Raw genomic sequence first — 11,548 nt, forward strand, 5'->3', positions numbered from 1 at the left:
TGTGCCATGTAGGCAGACCTCTTCTTGCTGGAAAGGAGGGACAGATGTTTCTTTCCTCTGGAAAGACGCTTACAGAAATACTTCAGGTTCAAATCTGTCAGAGGTTTGTTTCCAATAATATCCATGTAATTCCAAACAAAGTTAACTTCCCTCAAAGATTCTCATAACAAAAATGAAAAGAATTCTCAATAAGCTGTTAGTATCAAAGTCATATTTATAAATATATCTTCTATGCTCTTTCTTTCGACAATTATTAAAAAACCCAACAGTAAATTATTATATAGCTACTTGGCTATCCTACTGAACTATTAAGAGGAGAAAGATTGAGTATTCCAGTGAGCTTAAAGGAATGCTTCTGATACAGTAAAGCAACAGCCTAACTGCACTGAAGTAAAATTTAAACGCTGGGGCGTTCAGGGGTTTTTTGGTTGGTTGTTTTTTTTTTTTCCACATGAAACAAAATAAACTAAAAATCCTGAAACTAAAGGAAAATGTTTTTATTATTTCAGTCTAAACAGGCATCTTAATTTTCACTGTCAAAACACATCCTTTTGATATGAATCCCCACAGAAACTTTTATTTCAGTACTTTCCGCATTTTTGTGGCACATCATTGCCTCACAGGAGCTGTGGTTTGGAAGCCCTGCTTCTTGCAGTGAACCAGGCTCTGTTTGCACCACATCTCCCATAAAACATTTTCCACTTCACAGCCCCCACGAAGTAACAGTTTTGCTCCAAGGTCACAGTTGTACAGGATGAAAAAGAATCAGATCCCAGTGGCAGGTGTCTAATGAAAAACCTCTAAGCCTGCAAGATATTTTTGCAATACATTTTACCAAGACAGAACAAAGGGACAACAAGAAAAGTTAGGACAGATTTACTATCAACACCAAGACAAGAAGAACAGCGCATAAATCCTTTCTGCTAAGAAGCTCGAGTTCAGGGTTTAAAAATCAGCAATTTTTATACATAATACAGGGATTTCCATCCAAATAGCCACTGGACTAATTACCACTCCAACTTCAAAAGCCACATCATATTCATACAATGTGCATTTATGCAACACACTACTCATTAAGATAGTTATCAGGGATAAACACTTCCAGTAACTTTCTGGACAGTCCCACAAGGGACAGCAGTCACACCATGTTAGCACAGAGTATGTCTGTGAAGCACAAGCAGCACAATGAGCAAGACTTGATCTAAAATAGCCAAGCAACTCTTAGAGATCAACATTTTGACTGCCTTTGCATTGACAGGTCTTAAAGTCCCTCAGACCAGACAATTCTGCCTCATGCTGCATACCACAAACCTCAAAGCCTGTCACCCATACTCAGCTTTGGCTCTGGACACTTTAGAAGAAGTTAATTAGATCAAAAGAAGGGCATATTCACCTCCAACTTCACACAAGTTAATAGTAATAGGTAAATGCTAAGTTACACAACATATTAAAACAATTAAAACCAGTGAGGATATCCTCTTTAAAATCCTGCCCAAGCTTGATACAAAGTCGAGCCCTAAGGTATCACCAGCAGCCACGTTTTTAAACAGTAGCAGGTAACAGCTTTTCAGCTGTAAGCACTCTGAAGACCAGCAGCTTTGTTTTACATGGCCCCAGTTTGACACCTTACCTGGTGACCTTCCAACAACTTGGAAGTGGTCTCCCTGAAGTTTTTTCTTTGACAGGGCAAATGTTATAACAAATCTAATAAACAACAAGTGATCCACCACTCCCCCTCCTGCTTGCAATATTGGTGCAAACTATCCCATAATGGTACTCACCTCTCTCCATCATCTTGCTATGTAGCCTAGAAAAGAGAATCCACTGCACTCTGACATCATTCCTACTCTCTAGAACACAAACACATCACCTAAACAGAGAGGCCTCTGAAGCTTTATGAACTCCTTCCTTTACATCCACAGCTGGGAACCATCAGCCCAGCTTACTGATCATTTCACCTAGCCAATTAAAAAGCAGATAATATGTACCCTTTTAATTACTTCAAGCTGTACAGGTGCACCAGGCCAGTGGATTTAGTCCTCACTTCAGCTGTGGATGGGAGAGGATAATTAGCCTACAGCTGATCAGCAGAGTCCATCACTGCTGCTAGAGAGCACACAGGAATCATTCACTTAGCTTAATTATGCTAGGAATCCTGCTACTGGTGGAAAGTTTTTAATGAAACTTGAAAAAGAGAGATTTGGACTATCTGGACTTCTGAAGTCAGATGTGTTCCTTCTTTTCAAATAGCAAAATTCAACAAAATTGTTAAAACACAAAATCACTAATTCCAGACCTCTATGTCACTGTTTGTCTTCACAACTCTATAAAGCTCTGATCAAAAACTTACAGGAAACCAGCATTCAGCCTGCAGCTTGTCCCAGGAAGGGTCACACCGAGGAACTGGCCTCCTAGACTGTCTTTATTGTCATTACCCCCTAAAGCTCACAAGTTTCAGAACGTATTAGCTCCTTCTGGAGCAACAGACAAGCTCTGTCAGGCTGTTGACACCTTGATGTTGCCCACAAACACCCCAGGTTCTGGGTGTCAGTGGTTATTTATTAGAGCTGGCAGTCATCCTGCAGTTGTTTGGATGGGATACTATGTTTAGATGCTCTTCTGAGTAACCTTTCACCAGTATATTCACAATTACTCCTCAAAAAAGAACAGTGGCATCTGCTCCTCACAGAAAGAAAGGGTAGATTGGGCAATGCTGTAAACGCTTATCATTTTTTTCTTCACCAACTGCTAAAATGAATTGTTTTAAAAGACAATTTAAAGATAACGGGAACAAGAATAACTCTTAAAATTGTGGGCACCACACCAGTTTGGAAATTCCATTTCTCTATTTTTTCTTTCACTGCTTTAAAGTTCATTGATTTCACAATTGCATAGAGAGTCAGACTAGGAAACATATTTCTGATGGAAACATTTACCTGTTCTTGTAACTTATACTACCTAATGCAACCAAAATTGAGGAAAAAAAAGAAGAAGAAAATACAGTTCCCCCCCTTCCTGTGTATATACTTCATGTTTTTAAAATGTTTGTACCATGTACAAACCTTCAAGCTTCAACTTTTGCACTAGCATGTATTTTCTATATAGTTAAGTTTCAGGTTACACATACAAGGGTAGTTAAGTGTCCTCAGTGAACTGATGGTAAGTGTATTGCTTTTGACTTACAAATGCAACAATTTCAAGACTCCTTTTATTTCTGGAGCGTTGATAAGCCATTGATTGCATTCTCTTCACCTCATCTGGGAAAATCCATCTTTATTTTGTAGACACCATCAAAAGAAAGATCTTTCTCTTTCCCAAATAATAATAAGAAGCAATCTCAAAATCATTTTGGACATGTTTTTTCCCATGGAAAATCTGTTGAGGATGTTATGATGTTCTTTCTTCTAGATGTCGTTTGCTTCCAGATGTCCTATCCATTCTGGATGGAAGCCATCTATTCACCAGAACAGTGCTTAGGATCCAGCAGGCATTGAACTTTGTTTACCCACAAAAACAAGAGAATAAATTATATATAAATAAATATATAGGGTGACACAAAGCACTCAGTATGGATTAGTTCAGAGCAAATATGTCCAAATAAAGGTTGAAGTAATTTTTGCTTGTAAAGAAGCTGCAGACAGCAAATAATAAATGTATCTGGTAGACTGAAAATAAATAAATTTGAGTGGAAGATAATGGGAAGGAAGATTTCCTACAGGCAGCCTGAGGAATCTTAGTGTCAATAAATAGTAACTTATTTCCATGCTGTAACATCTATTAATACTCCCCCAGGAAGTTAGACATGGTAAATTAATATTGCCCTTTTCTAGAAAACTCTGAGAGGAACTGGTAAAACTCAGATCATCTGAATCCAGTGTCCTTTGTTACACAGTTTCTGTGTGAACTAAGATAAAAACAATAACTAAATCTGGACTTTTACTAAATGCATTAAGAGTTTCTTTAGGTGATTAGGTCACATGAAAGGATAATAGCTGACAAATACGATCTGTACAGAAGAACATAAAAAGAGACCAAAATGATGGTGTTTTATGGCAAAAAGGAACCAACAAAACCAAAACACAATAAACACAATACAATAAATAAAACAAAAAAACAACCCAAAATTGTATCATTCTTCATAATGAAGAAGAGCTTGTCTAGAATAAAATGGGAGTCTTTGGCTATGTCTTAGTTTGGGACATACTGCCTAACTATAGACCCTGGAATCTACGTTCACTAGATGGTCATTCACTTTTGTATCGAAGAGTTGTCACGTTTTATGTCATGTTTTATCCTGCAGAAGCCCTCATTTCAACAAAGATGAATAATACTTGCGTATTGCTTGCAAATAACTTTGAGTTTTTAAAGCTTCACAGGACTTCCTGGTCGTTTGTTACTTATAAAAGATATAAGGAACATATATAAGGGAAGACATGGACAGTGGGATTGAGTGCACCCTCGGCAAGTTTGCCAGGAACACCAAGCTGTGTGATGCAGTTGACATACTCGAGGGAATGGATGCCATTCAGAAGGTCCTTGAGAGGCCGGAGAGGTGGTCCCCTGCAAACTTCATGAAGTTCAACAAGGCCAAGTGCAAGGTCCTGCACATGGGTCGGGACAATCCCAAGCACAAATACAGGCTGGGTGGAGAATGGGTCGAGAGCAGCACTGAGGAGGACTTGGGTGTGCTGGTTGATGAGGAGCTCAGCATGACTTGACAATGTGCGCTCACAGCCCAGAAGGCCAACCGTGTCCTGGGCTGTATCAAAAGCAGCACGGCCAGCAGGTTGAGGAAAGTGATTCTGCCACTCTACTTCACTATGCTGAGACCCCTCCTGGAGTCCTGCATCCAGCTCTGGATCCCTCAGCACAGGAAAGATATGGACTTGCTGGAGCGGGTCCACACGAGGGCCACAAAGATGATCTGAGAGCTGAAACACCTCTCCTATGAGAAAAGGCTGAGAGTTGGGGCTGTTCAACCTGGAGAAGAGACGGATCTGGGGACATCTTAGAGCAGCTTCCCGGTACCTGAAGGGGGCCTAAAGAAAGCTGGAGAGGGACCTCTTACAAGGGCATGTAATGATGGGGCAAGAGGTAATGGCTTCAAACTGAAAGAGGGTAGGTTAAGATTAGATAAAAGAAGGAAATTCTTTACGATGAGGGTGGTGAGGTACTGGAACAGGTTGCCCGGAGAAGCTGTGGATGCCCCCTCCCTGGCAGTGTTCAAGGCCACCTTGGATGGTCCTTTGGGAAACCTGGTGTAGCAGAAGGTCTCCCTGCCCATAACTGTGGGGTTATAACTAGATGATCTTTAAGGTCACTTCCAACCAAAACCATTCCATGATTCTATACACTTTCTGTGCTCAGGGATCACATGGGAAACATCCCCTCCACCACAATGACTATTGCTGTATAACGGTAAAATGACAAGTTATTTATTCTTATGAAGGACTGATGTTAAAGCTGCCAATTAAATCTTAAAAACCCCTCGAATGGGAAAGGTTTGGAAACTGTCCAATGTTCTTTCTTTTTTTTTTTTAAATCAATTCCTCAACAATCTTTCTAATATAGCTTGTGGTACATAAACACAAATAACATAGCCTTAGGATTCCAATAGTTTCATAACAGTCCATGCCACATGAGATCACCTGCAGCAAGAGCAAACACATTGTTGTGATTTTCTTTCTTAAATAAGCCCTTACTCTTCAGCAACAAAAGCATCAAAAAGTTTGCTATCCTGTATTTTGCAGAAAGACTAGATTCTGATTTTCCAACTCCGGCCAAGAACTCCTTCCTGCACAAACATTTACTCTGGCTTATAAGTGGCTATGCAAACCCTTGAACCAGCAGGCAAACTTGAACTCTGGCATGTAAAGAAACCCCACTCAAGTCAATTGCCATTCTTCAATGTAAGCATAGGCATAAAATGCTTGTTGAATTTTGCTTACGATGATAGTCAGGACCGAAAAAAATGAATTAGAAATTTATTTGGACTAATCCAGCCAGCCAGAAGCAAAAAAGTCTTACTGTTTAACTGCATTTGAGTAATTTGGTGTCCAAAGACAATGCACCTGTGTCTGGTTCTGACAAAATACTGTAATATATACAAGAAACCCATTCCCATCTCTTAACTATCCTTTGAAAATGTCATTATTATTCCAAATTTAAATAGTTTCACAAAGTTATGCAACATAATTCTTCTCCTTTGGGCGCAACTCTGGAAGGGAAAACAGTAAAATAAAAAAATGTGGAGATTTCCAAATACTGTTTCTGTACATAACACAACCTGAGCAATGCATTGGTCATACATAATGAATAATTATGAATAACTCAGGAAAAGTACATGAAACTAGACAGATTCTTTGTCTCAAAGGCTGCTGAACACATGAGCTAAAACCCGTATAGTTTGGTATTAACAGAATTTCCCTGTGCTGCAGATTTCCCTTACAAATGTATCATGGTTGATTTATAACTAGTATTTCCACAGAAAATGGAATGAAGCAAGTGCATCCTCCCTGTCAGTAGGGTGCAATGGAGAGGTATTCCCATCACAGCAGTCTTCAGGCGGCTGCAGAATGAGAAGATGGCCTCAGAGCATGTTCTCCTGACTGACCTCAGGCTGAAGGAACCAGTCTGAAAACATTTTCAAGGCAGGTGGGTCTACATTTGTGAAAATCAAAAAGAATAATGCAGCAGACAACAATAGTAGTGGATGTTCTTATTAGCCAATGTTCTTTTGGTAGCATAATATTTTTTTTTTAGGAAAATGCTTGCCTGTTTGCCACAGCAGCATGGTTAATAAACCTAGTCTCTCTCAAGAGCTCCACAAGCCCCAGTCTTCCTTGCCTTTCTCAGTGCAGAACAGCCCGTACCTCTGCCAAATGCTGGCACAGGGTAACAGAGAAATCACAGGCTTGGTGACCACTTGCAGTGTCCTAGGGCACAGCAAGACAAGAGGCAGGAGAAATTCAGCATCTGAATCTCTGGTTAAGTCCCAAAAGAGGCAATTCAAACTACCGCAACTTTTAAAATGAAGCTATCTCATCCTCCAGCCTTGAGACTGAACCCAGTAGTTTTCCCTTCTCTGCAGTCAGAGCATCCTGCTTCTTATTCCCTTAATGCCTTAAATGCTCCCTCAGGAAACAGCATATACCAAAGGGTCCTTGATTTCCACAATGTCTGTACTAGCAGCAATACCAGAACCAAAAATGATAGCATAGAACTTCTTTTCTGAGTCACACGCTGTTTCTTTCTCTGAGTTTTGACCTTCAAGCTCCCCATTAAGACTGTTGCTTTTGGCAGAAGCAAAAGCTCTTGACCACAAAATAAGGAGGAGGAGGGAGAGGAGGGAGCAGTGATGAAATGGAAAAAATCAGGCATCTGACCAGAATTTAGACTGTTGGAAGAATAACATTTCCAAGTTATTTTTCCCACCAGAAGTAAGGGAGAAAAAAGCTGAAGGAATGGTGGGATTTGTGACAAAAGAAAAAGAAAGAAAACAGCAGTACTCGTATTTCATCCAATGCTCTCTAAACATTGTATAAAACAGAGAAGTGTTATCATTCCCTCGGGGATACTGTGGGGACAAGTGATATCATGAAACGAGTCTGCCGGGTGACTTTCCTTTACGTCTGCCCCTCCTTGTCCTGCCACCCACCTCCACTTCTTGTGGCAGCCAGGTGAGCACCTCCAAACAGGACGGAGACAGCCCCTGTCCCTTACCCCTGCACGGTGCCTGCCCTGTTCACCAGGGTTTCCCCCAGCAGGAGGGCTGCCTTCTGCAAGTGAAAAATATAGCTCTAGGTGATGCGTTATTCCAGCCTTGGCATTTCCTGACTGTGTCTGATTCAATGACAAGGGTCTCAAGGATGATCTTGTAAAGGTTGTGTTTTACCTATCACAGCCCAAATACAAAAGGGGACATCAGTCAACACCTCATTCTTATAGTCAGATGGGTTTGTATCTCTCGGAGCAGAACGTTGGAAAAGAGGAAGGGAGGGAGAGAATAAAAGCATGATTTTAAAAGATCGCTGGTTTACCGTAGCCATCACTAACCTGTTTTGCTAACCTTCTTTGACTGCTGCTGCTGTGGTCGCTACTTGTGCCCTGCAGTGCACACCCATGGCTGGGGATGAGGTGTGTGCATGTGTGTGTGTTTGTGTGCAGCAGTGGGGGGGGTGCGCACATAGCTTGGCCTTTTTCACCATCCAGTCAAGGCACCACGGCAGAAACCTGGTCTCCCATTTTTAAGTCATGTGGGGCTGGGATACCCAGCAAAAAAAAAAAGCTACCAGCTAAGGAGGAGCATCAGGAAGAACAGCTTTGGAAAGGAATGGGCTGTGCACTTCTTTAAGTCTGAAAGTGCCTGAAGTTAACAGCTCACATAAGAAGAATAAACTGGCAGTGCTGTAATTGAATTTTTATGGAAATAAACAGGTGGCAGATTTACTATGGCTGCGAGGATAGCAGGGGGTGAAACGCTGCAGCCACATTAACCTGTTTAATTTAATAGCCTCACTACTCCAAGAGAAAAAAAAAGATACTGTGCAGTTAGTTCAGTCAGCTGGATGCCAAATGTAAATAACTACAATTACCCTACTATGCCCGTGTGCTGGATGAGAAAGGGGCTTTGAGCCAACTCTCACTTAGTTGTCATGTTTATTAATTAAGCTTCAGGAAGTTTAAAAAACCCAAAAGTTTTCATGACAAATTAAGACGCACACGAGGACCATGCATCTGGCAGCAAGCGCAGGGTTTACCTGGGTCCCCACTGCAGAGTCTGCTACTTAAACCCAGCACCACAGCCTGACTGTCAGAGATGTGACTAAGTCAGTAGCTTTGTGCCAGGCTACCACCAACTGGGCTACTGAAAACTGGTCAGCATTTAATAGCAACCTTTAATGCTCACAGGGAGCCTGCATCAACCTAGCACAGGGAATCCAAACCCTTTATGTATTTGTAATCAAGGTAATTGTATGGGGAAGGCTGGAAATACTAGATTTAGCTTCTTTCCTCTTAACTGCTGATGTGAAACAAAAATAGGTTGAGGTGTTAGTAAAGCTATATATGCATCCTGGCATGTTTTAGGTATATGAAAGAAATGATGCAATAATATTTGAAGAGGGCTCCAGGGCAGCCCTGTAAAATTAAACATTAAGGGAATGGGAAAGCTGCACAGTTAGGCAGCCACCAGCCAAAAATGGGTTCCAGGGCTCTGCCTCTCTTGCACACAGATGATGATACAGTCCTTCAGTATACAATTGGTCTTTAATAGTGAAACATAATAACAACACATTTTCTGGTGCACTGCTCTCGGTAAGTTTGTGTAACCCCCTACATCTGTGGGTAAGTAGCTATTAACATACTTTATACATAGTACTTCTTTTAATACAAGCAAGTGAAGGTACTTCTCCAGAAAATTGCTCTGTTCAAGAAAGGGAGTCACATTCTTTGTTAGTGTATACTTGGCATTGGCTTTAATAAAGCCACAGCAATTTATATGCTTTGAAGATCCTGTCCAAGCGATCATGTAATTAGAGACTGAAATGCAATTTCATCTCATTAGTATGGCTGAGCTAACGCTCTGCTTTTGCCACTATCTGCCTTCTGAGCAAAATATCTGGGTTTTTCATATTCTCTCACTGTTAGTCTGAATGTCATTTCCTAGCTAACTTAAGAAGAGTATGACTGAAAACAAGAAGATCCCCTAATTCAAAACACTTCAGCAAGACATGACTGGAAAAATGCACATTGACCTAAGTCCCATTCACTATGCTCTGTGCAATGTACAGACTGCACACACAAGAACCCTTCGTTATTCCTTACTAATATTCAGTAAATTATTCCCTTTTCTCATTTGTTCACAGACCAAAAAGAAAAAACACCTGCCTTCCCCTCTCAACATTTAACAGTTGCTACTCAACTTATCAGACATCTTCAAAACCCTGCTTACCATACTGGTTAGCTATACCTGCCACTCTAAATGACCTAGAAAGGTCAGGAGGACAGCAAAACTGGAAAGGAGTTTTTAAAGAAAAATGTTTTTCTAAAATGCAACAGGTAACATTTGGGTTGGGAAACTGAAGTCCATTTTTCTATTGCTCGAAGTATTCTGTAAATACCAAGCAGAAAAGCAGGAGCTTGCACTCCTGGCTCCATTTTAAAACTGCACTTTCTGAAAGAATACTGATGTTGAGTAGTTATGGTGATAAAAGTACAAATCATATGCAGAACAAGGGCCAGGTTTTCTGTCCCAAATGATGCTTCTAAGCGAACAGTAAATTCAAACCCCAGTAAGGATTGCATGTTGCAGACTGTATTAAAATATGGCTTATTCTTAGATATTATTAATGACCTTCCTCTTAGCTCTGATCTACCTTAAATATTGCAATACTCAATTAGAGTATGGAAAAGATACAAGGTAATGAATCTGTAAACTGAGGGTAAAAAAACAAATGGTTACAGAGATCGTTCTTCTCTTCTTCTCTCAACAGTCTGATCTGCATGAACTCACCGCGGGTGCATCACTAGTCCTGAGAACCAGTTCACCCCCTAATAAATGCTAATGCCACCTTTCACGGTGAGCACCCTCCCCAGAAGCACCACGAAGCACTGCAGAAGAGAAAGAACAGCGATTCCTTCCACAAAAAAGGCAAATCGCGACCGCAGCGACATTTTGAAGGCGCACCCAGGAATGGCCGCAGCAGCTTGAATTGGCAGCCGGGCTGATGCTACCACCTAGTGGGTGCTGCTGGGGGAGCGAAGGCACGCAGGGAAGGAAAAGCCGCCCCGACGAGCCCAGCTGATCAGCAAATGGTCGCAGCTCGCTAACGAGCCTGCAATTTGCCTTGAAACCACAGCAAGAAGGGTAAAAAAATGAGCTACAGTTTAGCAGTGCCCTGGTGTTTGCCTGTTCTCAGGAAGGTCGCCAAGCCAGCAGTGCGGCTTGCTGGAAAATGTTTCCTCTGAACAAAAGGCGAGTCGGGACTCTGTCACCCACTGATGGCAAAGGGTGCTCTGTGCTCCGTGTCTCCGGACTGTGAGCAGCAGCCACAAGCCTGCAATATGAAAGCTCGGAATGTCTTAGCATTTAAACTCCCTCTGAAATTCTGAAACATGATTGCTACAGTTGCGAAGGAGAACAATAAGAACTCATTGTATTTGCATCAAATCTGATTTTTTAAATTTTTTTTTAATATAAATAAACAAAAAGAGGGTTTCTTTTTCTTTTTTTCTTCATGAAGTTCTGTTAAACTTCGGGAGGGTTTCTGTTCTGGAAGAAATATCTTCAGCCTCCCCAGTCCCCCACAATGTTAGGATTTAGCATGCAGGTAGCAGATGTTTTTATGGGCAAAATATGCAAAACGTTGCACTGATGGGCACATTCCTTCTCTGAAACCTGTGTCTAAACTGGCCACTACAAGCCATAAATGCAGGAAAATTCTGTCACTCCTTGCAGTGGTATAGGATAATGAAAGTGTTGAAACTAGAAAAATATGATACAGGTATAAGTGTCTTGGGAGTCTGAAGACATCATAAACCACTCACG

Source organism: Opisthocomus hoazin, chromosome 5 (assembly GCF_030867145.1).
Source record: "Opisthocomus hoazin isolate bOpiHoa1 chromosome 5, bOpiHoa1.hap1, whole genome shotgun sequence".
NCBI lineage: Eukaryota > Metazoa > Chordata > Aves > Opisthocomiformes > Opisthocomidae > Opisthocomus > Opisthocomus hoazin.